The sequence below is a fragment of the Phyllostomus discolor genome, chromosome 8 (assembly GCF_004126475.2).
Source record: "Phyllostomus discolor isolate MPI-MPIP mPhyDis1 chromosome 8, mPhyDis1.pri.v3, whole genome shotgun sequence".
In the NCBI taxonomy this organism is placed as follows: Eukaryota; Metazoa; Chordata; class Mammalia; order Chiroptera; family Phyllostomidae; genus Phyllostomus; species Phyllostomus discolor.
Window position 1 is genome coordinate 41,768,187 of NC_040910.2, and position 13,944 is coordinate 41,782,130.

A 13,944-nucleotide genomic window follows, 5' to 3' on the forward strand; every position below is an offset into this window, starting at 1 on the left:
TGATGCTGCCAGTATTTGACTTCCAGTATTTGACCATTCTCCCAACTTTCCTGAGATATAATTGTATATTACACTGCATAAGATTAAGGTTTACATCTTGCTAATTTGATATATTTATATATTACAAAGTGATTATCACCACAGCATAACTGAAGCTCCATCCTGCCACATAATTACTATTTCTTCTTGTGGTGAGAACTTTTAAGATCTACTCTTTTAGCAATACTCAAGTGTATGATACAGTCTTATCAGCCATAATCATCCTGCTATAATCAGACCTCACATCTTGTTAAACTTGTAACTGGGAGTTTGAACCTTTTGACTGGCCCTGTCCCAATCACCCCCACTCCCACCCCCAGTAACCATCTGTCTAGTTTCTGCTTCTCTGAATTCAGCTTTTTAGTTTCTACACATCAGGGATGTCATACATTTGTCTTCTCTATCTCATTATCTCATTTAGCATTATGTTCTCAAAGTCCATTCCTGTTGTTGCAAATGAAAAGATTTTCTTCTTTCCATAGCTAAAAGTATTCACATATTTATATCACATTTTTTATCAATTCATAATTGACAGACATCTAGGTTGTCTCCATACCTTGGCTATGGTGAATAACACTGCAATAGACATGAAGTGCAGATATCTCTTAGGGATCCTGTTTTCATTTCCTTTGGGTATATACTTAGACGTAGAATTGCTGGAGAATATGGTTGTTCTAATTTTAATTTTGCAAGAAAACACTCTACTGTTTTCCATAGTACTTGCCAGTTCACATTGTCACCACAGTGTTCAGGGGCAGCCTTTTCTCCACATCTTCCCCAAAACTGCTGTCTCATCTTTTGACAATACCACCCTAACACATGTGAGGCCATGTCTCATTGTGGTGCTGATTTGCATTTTGCTGATGACCAGTGACTTGGAGAACCTTTTGACATACCTGTTGGCCATTTGCATGTCTGCATGAAAAAAATTTTCATTTAGGTCCTTTGCCCATTTTAAAAATCAGGTTACTTGTATATTTGCCATAGAATTGTATGAGTTCCTTGTATAGTTTGCACATTAACCTGTGATTAAATAAGTAGTTTGCAAAATTTTTCTCCTATTCCATAAATTGTCTTTTCATTTTCATGATGACCATTTCCTTTCAAGAACAGAAACTTTTTAGTTTGATATAGTTCCACCTGTTCATTTTTGCTTTGTTGTCTTTGCTTTGCTATCAAATCCAAAATATCATTGCCAAAACCAGTGTCAAGGAGTTTGCCCCCTTTGTTTTTTCTTCTGGAGTTTTACAGTTTTAGTTCTTACATTAAGTCTTTAAATCATTCTGAATTGACTTTTGTGTTATAAAATTGGGGTCCACTTTCATTCTTTAATCCTCATTACCTGAAATAGTAACTATCCACTTACTATGGACAATAATCAATAGAGCCACTGGGCCCCAGCTCACCTATCATGTAACGTTTCAGTTCTGCTTGTGACAACGTGAAAAACTTCCATTTTTTCTCTTTAAGTTTAGCTATATCTTTAAATATTTTACCTAGTATTTATAAGTTTCAAGTTTCCTGGGGTTCAGATGGTGAAGAGTGATATTAAAATTCCATCTTGTCATAAGTCTATTTTAAAATAACATATTTTAAAAATAGCCTAAGAAAGTTCATAACAAAAGAATTAAAATATATAATAGATTGCTGAACACATGAAAACACTAAAGTCCTTCAGGAAAAAAATGTAAGTGGATATTAATATGGAGCATTATTCACATCTATTAACTTATGGACAAAATATGATAAAATAGAGTGATATCTACTGTTAAGAGAAAAACTGCACACTGCTGCCCTGCACTGCCATTGCATTTTATCCCAACACAATTGAAAAGGAAGAATCAAGGAGACTTGACTTGGGGTGGTAGACACACTATCCAGTGTACACATGATGTGTTGTGGGATTGTGCACCTGAAACCTGTGTAATTTTGTTAATGAGTGTTACCCCAGTAAATTCAATAAAAAGAAAAAACAAGAAAGAACTTTTAATGAATGAATGAATAAATAAATCAGAATATGAAGAACCATAAGTCTATCAAAGCCCCCAAAGTAAAAAAAAATGTACATTGAATCTGTTGTGTGAAAATTGCAAACTATGGTTATGAAAGTTCAAAAAGGAAGTAGGAAAGCTGTCTATACGGATCAGTCATGACTGATCACAGAGCCTGTGTCAGAGACTGCTGTGTAAAATACATACAACAAAAATTAAAGAACAGGAAACATTCTATGACTCTAAAGATAAAATGCCTCTAAATGTTTGAATCTACAATATCTTAATTATATTTGTAAACATTATTTATGTCCAATACACAAACTATGTTTTCATACTTTAAATTGGATTCAGACTTCATGATATCATTAATGAGAAAGAGATGTTTTTGTTTGTAACTTTTTAAAAAGTGTAGAATTTATTAGCAAAAGAGCGTGTGCACATGCACCCAAGGCACGTGAAAGGGAGGTGAGCATGAACAGGTGGAGAGAACTGGGTGGTGAAGGTCTAGCCCAGTAGAGTCAGGGATTAGCCTGTAAAGACTTCCACTGCCTCAAGATCAGAATGATAGTAACAATATTTGTCTAGGGAAGACCTTTGGATATGGATCCCCAGGGTTACAGAGACTGTAAAAAGTCAGTCTGTGACAACCTCATTCACAACCCTTGCCTAGTCAGCTAACAGCACACCTGAGCCTCCTCCCACACATGATCCTCATTGACCAGGAACTCGATGCTACCCTTGGTCTCTCTGCCCTTCCTGTGGACAGAGCTTCCATCTTAACATCCAGGTGACCTATCAAACTTCAGTCTACGACAATGCCGGCCAGGTAACTTAAAATCTTTTACTTAATGCTCTGGAAATGAGGGCAGGTGGTTAACTACAGTTTCATCTGGGAGAGTCACTGAGGAGAGTACCTGTGTGATATAATCAGAGCCAAGCGTCCCGGGGACTCCGCCTGTCTTCTTATTGACAAGTTCCCATGCACATTTGTACAAGTACTCATCTAGTTCTCAATCTGCTGTTCTCCTGTAGCTGATACAACAGAATGTCAATATTTGTTAACCTAAAAATTCTATCATTTTTAACCTAAAAATGATAGAGTTTGGTTTTCCCCTAAGCAGAAATCTGCACCTTCTCAAACATGATGACCACAACAAAACTTTCTGACACTGACCTGAATTCTTGTGGCGGTTGTGGGAAAGGGGTTTGGTCAGCTTTTCCTTTCACTTCCATTCCTGGTTTATGACACCCCATCTATGCAGGGGTGTTTGTATTCTCTGTGTAGCTGGGCTGGGAAAACGCAGAGGAGAAAGTGCAAACAGAGAGATTCAGCCAGCTGCCTTCCTAGTGTACCTGTTTCTCTTTATAAAATCACCAGGTATTTTATGTGAGGACAGCAGACATAGTATGATAAATCAAAAAACATATGACTACTCTTTAACTTATTCCAGAATTAACAAATATGGACATTCTGTTGTATCAGCTTCAGGACTTTTTAATAAGTAAAAAAATAATATGCATACTGAAGCCACCCCCTGTTTATCTCCCTCCTTTTCTGTTTTTCCTTTCTATAAACAGCACCATCTTGAATGTGATGGTATCCCCCATGCGCCTTATATTATATGTCTTCATACATGTATAAAGGATAAAAGGCATTGACCATAATACTATCAGGGAAGAGAGAAACAGATTGTGATGTACAGTATAGTGTAATCCTATCTGTTAATTAAAATTAATAAAGTGGTACTAATTATGTCAACATTAGTCAAAAAATAAATTACATAAGAATGTCAACTGTAAATGACATGTACTATATGTCTCCATTAATGGAATCTTTTTAAATGTCAAAGAATGCAGTTATTTATGGAGCAATAATAGTCATTACAGTAAAAATTGCAAGAGAATAATGTGTATGAAGTTAGTGTGGTTAGTGTGGCTACTCTGGGGAAGGAAAAGAATTGAGCCTATGAAAATTATGATGTGAGAGCTTCACACACACCTGTATTGTCTATTGCAGTAAAAGCTTCTATAGTGAGGATGGGGATGTATGTGAATTTTAGACTGTTGACTGGTGTGTACCTAGCACTTTGTTATCTATTTACCTCGTTGCTCTTTAAAAGTTATGATTTTTAAATGTGTATATATTTATTTTTATTTTAGACTATTGCCTGAGAAATTTTTTTAAATTTTATTTTAATCATTGTTCAATTACAGTTTTCTCCTTTATACTCCCAATCCAACCCCCCTCCCACCCCTCCCCACTTCCCTCCCACTACCACTCTCCCCTTAGTTTATAACCATGTGTCCTTTAAGTTTGTTCCTGTGAACCCTTCCCACTGTACACTGAAATTCCCTCTACTCTCTTCTGTGGGCACTGTCAGCCCAACCTCTATTTCAGTGTCTTTGGTTATATTTTGCTTGTTTCTTTGTTTTGTTGCTTAGGATCCTGTTAAAGGTGAGATCATATGATATTTGTCTTTCACTGCCTGGCTTGTTTCGCTTAGCATAATGTTTTCCAGCTCCATCCACGCTGTTGCAAAGGGTAGGAGATCCTTCTTTCTTTCTGCTGCATAGAGTTCCATTGTGTAAATGTACCATAGTTTTCTGATCCATTCATTCACTGATGGGCATCTTGGTTGCTTCCAGCATCTAGCTACTGTAAATTGTGCTGCTATGAACATTGGGATGCATAGGTTCTTTTGAATTGGTGTTTTAGTATTCTTAGGATAGAGTCCCAGCAGTGGAATTGCTGGGTCAAAAGGCAGATCCATTTTTAGTTTTCTGAGGAAGTTCCATACTGTTTTCCATAGTGGTTGTACCAGTGTGCAGTCCCACCAACAGTGCCCTAGGGTCCCTTTTCTCCACAACCTCTCCAACACTTGTTGTTTGTTCCTTTGTTTATGATGGCCATTCTGTGTGGTGTGAAGTGGTATCTCATTGTGGTTTTAATTTGCATCCCTCTGATAGCTAGTGATATTGAACATCGTTTCATGTGTCTTTGGATTTTCTGTATGTCCTCCTTGGAGAAGTGTCTGTTCAAGTCCTTTGCCCACTTTTTAATTGGATTCCTTGTCTTCTTAGAGTGCAGTCTTGTAAGTTCTTTATATATTTTGGAGATTAAACCCTTGTCTGAGGTGTCACTGGCAACTATGTTTTCCCATACAGTTGGTTCTCTTTTAATTTTGATACTGTTTTCTTTAGCTGTGCAGAAGCTTTTAATTTTGATGAGGTCCCATTTGTTTATTCTTTCCTTTATGTCCCTTGCTCTTGGGTACATGTCAGTAAAAAAGTTTCTGGGTGAAATATCTGAGATTTTCCTACCTAGGTTCTCCTCTAGGACTTTAATAGTGTCACGTTTTATATTTAAATCTTTTATCCACCTTCAATTTATTTTTGTATATGGTGTAAGTTGGTGCTCAAGTTTCATTTTTTTTGAACGTGGCTGTCCAGTTCTCCCAACACCATTTGTTGAGGGGGTTATTTTTACTCCATTTTATGTTGCTGCCTCCTTTTTGTTAAATATTAACTGACCACAGAGACTTGGGTTTATTTCTGGGCTCTCTGTTCTGTTCCATTGGTCTATGTGCCTGTTTTTATGCCAGTACCAGGCTGTTTTGATTACAGTGACCTTGTAGTATAGTTTAGTGTCGGGTATTGTGATCCCTCCTACTTTACTCTTCTTTCTCAAAATTGCAGCAGCTATTCGGGGTCATTTATAATTCCATATAAATTTTTGAAGTGTTTGTTCTATGTCTGTGAAATATGCCATTGGTACTTTAATTGGAATTGCATTGAATGTGTAAATTGCTTTGGGTAGTATGGACATTTTGATGATATTAATTCTTCCAATCCATGAACAGTATATGTTTCCATTTGTTTGTGTCTTCCTTGATTTCTTTCCTGAGTGTTATATAGTTTTCTGAATACAGGTCTTTTACCTCTTGGGTTAGGTTCATTCCTAGATATTTTATTTTTCTTTTTGCTATTTCGAATGGAATTTTTTCCTTGATCTCTGCTTCTGCTGTTTCATTGTTGGTGTACAGAAATGCCTTTGATTTCTGGATACTGACTTTGTATCCCACTGTTTTGCCAAATTCATTTATTAGGTCAAGCAGTTTTTTGGTGGAGTCTATAGGATTTTCTATGTATATTATCATGTCATCTGCAAACAGTGACAGTTTTGTTTCCTCCTTTCTGATTGGTATGCCTTTTATTTCTTTTTCTTGTCTGATTGCTGTGGCTAGAACTTCCAGTACTATATTGAATAGAAGTGGTGAAAGTGGACAGCCTTGTCTTGTTCCTGATCTTAGTGGAAAAGATTTTAATTTTTGCCCATTGAGTATGATGTTGGCTGTAGGTCTCTCATATATGGCCTTTATTATGTTGAGGAATACTCCCTCTATTCCCACTTTGCCAAGTGTTTTTATCATGAATGGGTGCTGTACCTTATCAAACGCTTTTTCTGCATCAATTGATATGATCATGTGGTTTTTGTCTTTGCTTTTGTTTATGTGATGTATTACATTTACTGACTTGCGAATATTGAACCATCCTTGCATCCCTGGAATGAATCCCACTTGGTCATAGTGTATGATCTTTTTAATGTATTGTTGGATGCAGTTTGCCAGTATTTTGTTGAGGATTTTAGCATCAATGTTCATCAGTGATATTGGCCTGAAGTTTTCTTTCTTTGTTGTGTCTTTATCTGCTTTTGGAATTAGGATGATGTTGGCCTCATAAAAAGAGTTTGGGAGACTCCCATCTCTTTGGACTTTTTAGAATAGTCTGTGAAGGATAGGGGTTAGCTCTTCCTTAAATGCTTTGTAGAATTCTCCTGTGAAACCATCTGGTCCCAGGCTTTTGTGTGTTGGGAGTTTTTTGATTACTGCTTCAATTTCTTTTGTTGTTATTGGTCTGTTCAGGCTTTCTGCTTTTTTTTTCATTGAGTTTTGGAAGATTATATTTTTCTAGAAAGTTGTCCATTTCACCTAGGTTTTCAAATTTCTTGGCATACAGTTCTTTGTAGTAATTTCTTACAATCCTTTGTATTTCTGTGGCATCTGTTGTAAATTCTCTTTCATTTCTGATTGTGTTTATTTGGGTCTTCTCTCTTTTTTTCTTGATGAGTCTGCTTAAAGGCTTGTCGATTTTGTTTATCTTTTCAAAGAACCAGCTCTTGGATTCATTGATCCTTAGAATTGTGCTTTTAGACTCTATGTCATCTAATTCTGCTCTGATCTTGGTTATTTCCTTCCTTCTGCTTGCTCTGGGATGCCTTTGTTGTTGTTCCTCGAGTTCTTGTAGACATAGCGTTAGGTTGTTTGTTTCGAATGTTTTTGTGGGCCTGTATCGCTATGAACTTCCCTCAGGACTGCCTTGGCTGTGTCCCATAAGTTTTGGGTTGTTGTGAGTTCATTTTCATTTGTTTCCAGAAACCTTTTGATTTCTTCCCTAATACCATTCTTGACCCATTCATTGTTTAATAGCATGCTATTTAATCTCCATGATTTTGAGTGTTTTTGGTTTTTGAGTGTTTTTGGCTTGTTTTGCGTCCTATATGTAGTCTGTCTTTGAGAATGTTCCGTGTACATTTGAAAAGAATGTATATTTAGCTTCTTTTGGATGGAGGGCTCCGTATATATTAGTAAAGTCCATTTCATCAAGGGTATTGTTCAATGCCACAATATCTTTGTTGATATTTTGTTTAGAAGATCTGTCCATTTTTGATAGTGGGGTGTTAAAATCTCCCACTATAATTGTGTTGCTGTCCATATCTTTCTTGAAGTCCTCTAAGATTTTCTTTATGTATTTGGCTTCCTATGTTGGGTGCATATATATTTACAATATTTATGTCTTCTTGGTGGATTCTTCCCTTGAGTATTATGAAGTGGCCTTTTTGGAAGTCTATTTTGTCTGATATGAGTATTGCTACCCCGGCTTTTTTTTCCTGTCCATTTTCTTGGAAGATTTGTTTCCAGCCCTTCACTTTCAGCCTGTGTAGGTCTTTTATCCTGAGGTGGGTCTCTTGTAGACAGCAGATATGTGGGTCATTTTTTCTTATCCATTCAGCTATTCTATGTCTTTTGATTGGAGCATTTAATCCATTTATGTTTAACGTTATTATTCATAGGTACTTATTCATTTTCTTTTATGTACGTGTGTTCCTCTCTCTCTCTCTCTCTCTCTCTCTCTCTCTTTTCCTTCCCTTCCTTAAAGCAGTCCCTTTAGGATCTCTTGCAGAGCTGGTTTGGTGGAGGTGTATTCTTTTAGACTTCTTTTGTCTGGGAAGCTTCTTATTTGGCCTTCTATCTTGATCGAGAGCCTTGGTGGATATAGTAGCCTTGGTTGCAGACCTCTGGTTCTCATTACCTGGAGTATTTCTTGCCATTCTCTTCTGTCTTGAAGTGTTTCCATTGAGAAGTCAGCTGTTAGCCTTGTTTGGGCTCCCTTGTATGTTACTTCCTTTTTCTCCCTTGCTGCCTTTAAGATTCTCTCTTTGTCTTGAAATTTTGCCATTTTAATTATGATGTGTCTTGAGGTTGGCCTCTTTGGGTTCCTCTTGATTGGGACTCTTTGTGTTTCCTGGAATTGTGTGACTTTTTCTCTCATCAAATTAGGGAAGTTCTCCTTCATTACTTGTTCAACTAGGTTTTCAATCCCTTGCTCTTCTGCTTCTCCTTCTGGTATCCGTATTATACGGATATTATTATATTTCATATTGTCTTGCATTTCTCTTAATCCCTCTTCATTCTTTCTGAGCCTCTTTTCCTTTTCATGCTCTTTCTGGGTGTTGTTTTCTACTTTGTCTTCCAGCTCGCTAATCCGATCTTCTGCTTCATCGATCCTGCTTTTCATTTTCTCTACTGTGTTCTTCAGTTCAGAAATTGTATTCTTCATTTCCTCTTGACCTTTGTTGAGAGTTTCTATTTCCTTTTTCATGTTTATATAGTTTGCAGTGAGATTGATGTAGTTTCCCTCTAATTTCTGAAAGCTCATGGTGAGTTCATTGAACTTCCTGGTAATCATTGTTTTGAACCCACTATCAGATGGTTGAGTTCCCTCTATTTCATTTAGCATTTCTCCTGAGGCTTCCTCTTTTCCCTTCAATTGGGGGTTGTTTCTTTGTTTTCTCATTGTTCGGGGGTTTCTTCTTTTTTCTTCTTGTTTCTTAAATTGATCTGCTCTGATTCCCTGAAATTATGGTGTGAACTTCTGTGGTAGAATATTTGTGAGATTCAGTGGTGCAATCTCCTTCATGTATCCTGGTGTTCACAGCTTCCCCCTACTCTTTTTTTGTGATCAATTGGAGGAGTGAAGCAAAATGGTTTAAGACAGCAATACAATCTACTATGATATTTACATTAGCAGCCAGTAGAGAAGAGATGGGTTATCCTTGGCTCCTTATAGTGTTAACTGTGATCCTCCACCCCACTATCCACATTTTAGAAAGGATGGAAAGAGGGTAAGACCCTTATTGGGGATGAGAGGATTGTTAGTTGGATCTAGAAAGCTGTGAGGCTGTGGGAGGTCAGATTCTAAGGTAGGGTTGGACTAAAGATTAGTATATAGGGAAGAGGGAATTTAAGGGGTCAGTGGGAAGGGCTCACAGGAACAACTTAAAGGGCACATGGTCATAAACTAAGGGGAGGGTGGTAATGGGAGGGAAGTGGGGAGGTTGGGAGGGGGGAAAGGATTGGGATTAAAAAGGAGAAAACTGTATTTGAACAATGATTAAAATATAATAATAATAAAAAAAGATTAGTATATAGGAGTAGTGAGTAAAAGAATAGAGACAACCCCCACAATAGTATAGTTCAGAAAATTGCAAGGTGGGCTGAGATCAGGTAGGTGTATTGAGTAGTATTTACAATTGTATGAACTTTACTATTACTATTATTAACAGTAATAGTAAAGTGACAGTCTTGTGGCAGAATCGATGAGGTCTAGATAACAAGAATAAAGAGTATAGAACCTTGAGAGGTGTATTAATCGAACACAGATGAAGAATAGTAAATTATCAACACATTGTGACTGAGATACCAGGGGGAACCTATCAAATGACAGTATAATCAGCCAAGCAAAGAAGATTATACAGAAAGGAAAAGAATACCAAAATACTATTAAAATAAAAAATGTCAGAAAAGTGAGAAAAAGATAATACAAATTTACAGTAACTTGCAAGATTGAAAACAAGAAAGGAAAGAAAAGCAGAAGATGTAGTGCAGGAGAGATAAATTTGGAATGGAAAGAATAATATTAGGATGAATGGAAGAGAAACATAAGGAATTGCGAGGTATAAAAATAATAAGAATTGAAAAATAAGATGTCACATAAAACACAAGATAAAATCAATCAACCAACAACAGCCACAAAAACAAAACAAAACAAAACCAAACAAAACAAAATAAGAAAAACCTCTTGTTGGTTTCTAACTGGCCAGACCAGTTTTTCTGATCTTGCTGGCTTCAGCTTGCTGAGGGACCTTTGAAATGCTTCTCTCTCTTCCCAGCCAGATCTCAGTAAGACTGTCATGTACCCTGGGTGCTCCCGAGCATGCTGGCTCTCTAGAGCTCACTGTCGCGTTCTTCCAGACTCTGGGGTCCTGCAGGATTCCAGCTCTATGATCTCAGAAGGCACCTGAGATGTTTTGGGATTCACTGTACCCTCCCTGGGAATCATAAAAGTGTGCGCCCCTCCACCAAACTTTTGAGACTCGGGTTCTAGGATTGCCCTAAGCGCCACACCAAGACTCTTCTGAGTTCACAGTGAGTGCGAGACAGGCTCCCCGATGGAGTGCACGACCCCCGTGGGTTCACAGCGTGCGACTCAGGCCTCCCAATGGGGCGCGAGGGGAATCCTTCCCAGCTCTTTGTTTTCCACCGATCTACACCCCAACCTGGCCAGGGGTGTTGGTGCTTTTCCCGACCAGGGGCGGTTGTGTTGGCTGGGGGCCCTCGCTTCTCCCAGGTCTCTGGGTGGGTGTTCATAGTCCCTGGGCGATTTTTTCCCAGAACAACTGGCCAATCTGTTCCTTTAAGCAACACGTTCTCCCCTGGAGTTGCTCAACCCCCGTATCGGTGGAGGGAGCAGCAGCTCCCCTCTCCTGGGAGCCCTGAGGCAGACCCTGGAGCACCGGGCCTGGGGACTGCACACCCCCAGACCCCGCGCTGATCCCCTGGTCCCTTTTGTCCTGAAGCAGTCTCTCTACCATCTGGTTTTCCAGTGATTGCAATAATCCCCGATGTCCTGCTTTCAAAAGTGATTCGGTAACCCAGTCCACTTGCTCTGCCTCTCCACCGATCTGCGTGTTTCCCTCCTCTTCATAGAAAACGCTGCCTAGAGTAAAGCCACCATCTTCCTTCTCCAAATCTCATATATATTTTTAATATTCTCAGGCTGCAGACTTTTAGTCATACAAAATCTTTTCTTATATAGAAACCTATATAGGTTTTCATTATTTATATTGACTCAACATCTATTCATTTTGTTATTAACTCATTTTCATTGACATACATTTCATCATATGTTCATGCCAAATGAATTTTGATATTGTTAATGTTTACTTCATTCTTTTTCTACACAATAAAGATTCCAGCTGGAGTTTCCTCTCATAAGCCCATACTAAGAATGTTCTGTCTTTCTATTGTTTTTTTTTTTCAGCTTGCCCACCCATTGCTCCTTTCTGAGAAATAAAATATGCCAGGTACTATCGTTCAGAGACAAAAAAGACCACACACACAAAATAGGAGGTGTTTGTACGAGGATCCCACGGACTGAGGGCTGTGTCGGCTGCTTCTCCTCTGTCCGTGCCTCATCATTACTCATCACTCAGCACTGCAACAGCCCCATAAGGCTTATGAGATTTCCCATGAGACAAAAGAGGGCACCAGGCTTCTCATGTAGTTGAACAGCTTTCTCCATTCACAAAGCAAGCACCAGTTTGAATTAAATTTAAAGCATTTGAATCTAATCAGTACACCAAATAATGAAGGCTGTCATGCCTTCTTCTGCCTTCCCCAGCGAGGGAGACCTGCCGTTCTGCAGAGACAATCTTGTTAGGACACCTGACTATTTCATTAGTATCTTATAAATCATCTTGTAAGTGAGACGTCTCTGTCTCCAAGGACCAAAAAACTGTTGCTATTTTTGTCTGTTTTATTAAGATCATTTTATTTTTTTGTCTAATATAGCTGTTTTTATTGTTCTGAATGATATTCCATTTATCACCTTAGGGGAAGAAGTCCTTTAGGAGGGGATAGACAATGTGAACAATATGGTTGTCTACCTTCTAGAATAAATTCATAATGCAGATGAGCGGCGTATCCATGGGGAAATTTTATGAACTGTATGCTGATGGGCAACACTTTAAAATCTGTGCTCAGGGGAAGAGAATATACTTGGGTAGATGCCATAACCTGACACACTATTTAATGTGTACAAGGAATGCGCCTTTCAGGGGAGGGAAGAATAGTGAGGCATTCCTCAAGATGAACATATTAAAATTTTAAAGGAAAACTATGAAGTCCAGGTGATGGTTTAGAAATTCTGATTCTCTATTATCCAGAGGCATTAACAATGATTAGTCAAACAGCTAACTCAGCAGTCAGGTAACATGTACTAAGTCTTTATCTTTCCAACCATTGTCACTTCATGTCCACGACAACCTCATTTCTCCTCAGTTTCCCAATGGATAAATAGAGTGACAGCATGGTCTAACTCATTGCTAATTTGACAAGCCTTTCAAATGATCCCGAGCATGTCAAAGTTTGAGCACTGTGCACCACAGGCGAGACTAACTTCATTCTCATCTTTCTGTTTGTTTCAAGGCAAAGAAATATTTCTGAAAGAAATGTCATGTTTTTTTCTTTGTTTTAGTCTCAGCACTTGACACAAGGCAAGAAACAAAGATGGTGACCAATACGTATTTGGGCACAGAGCTTGGAGAGACCAGGAAGATGCAGCAAAGGAGACAAAAATAGTAGTCAGTGAAGCAGAGTGAAACCAGAATAATATATGGTGCTGAAAGACAACTAAGAAAGTGCTTCATTTACATAGTAAACTGAGTCAATGTTGCTGACAATTTAAGTAAGAGAAGGATGAAACATTAAACCTTGAACTCAAGGTAGAGAACGTTGACGACTCTTCAAGAGCAATTGAATGGAGCCATGAAAGGAGCAGAAAAAATACTGAGCCTGGTGCTAGAGCAGGATGCAGGAGCCAGAGAAGTTTGATTTCTTTAAGATTAGGGAATGCAAATGTATTGAATGCTATTGAAAATGAATTAATCAAAAGGGGAAATTATGATACAGGGAGAGATGGGAGAATTACTAGAGTTATGTTCCAAAGTAGGCAAGAGTGTTTTGGTTCTAACAGAAGTGGATATGTTGACCTTGATTAGGTGCAAATACAACAGAATGTATTTCTCTTAAAAAAAAGACAATTACTGGGGAACATTATGCTAATTAAATTGCTCATTAACATAACTTCCCAGGAAACATAGCTTGAACTAAGCAGACTCACAGAAAAGTTCTTTCAAGTGTTTGAGAATTGTACATTTCAGCCCTGACCTGGCAGCTCAATTGGTTAGAATGTTGGCCTAATATGTCAAGTTTGTGGGTTTGATCCCTAGTCAGGACACATGCAAGAATCAATCAATAAATGCATAACTAAGTGGAACAGCAAATCTATGTCTTTCTCCCTTTCTCTCTCAAATCAAATAAAGAAAGTAAATTTTTTAAAAAGAATTGTTTCAATATTAAAGGTTGATTTTAGAAAATATAAGGGAAAGAAAACCCTCTATCTCATAAAGCATAGGAGTTTAGCAGAAGAAAAGAAAATCGCAAGTACTCTGACTCCTATAAAATGACTAACAAAACTCCATAAAATCAAATCTAACCAAGAATGTAAATGG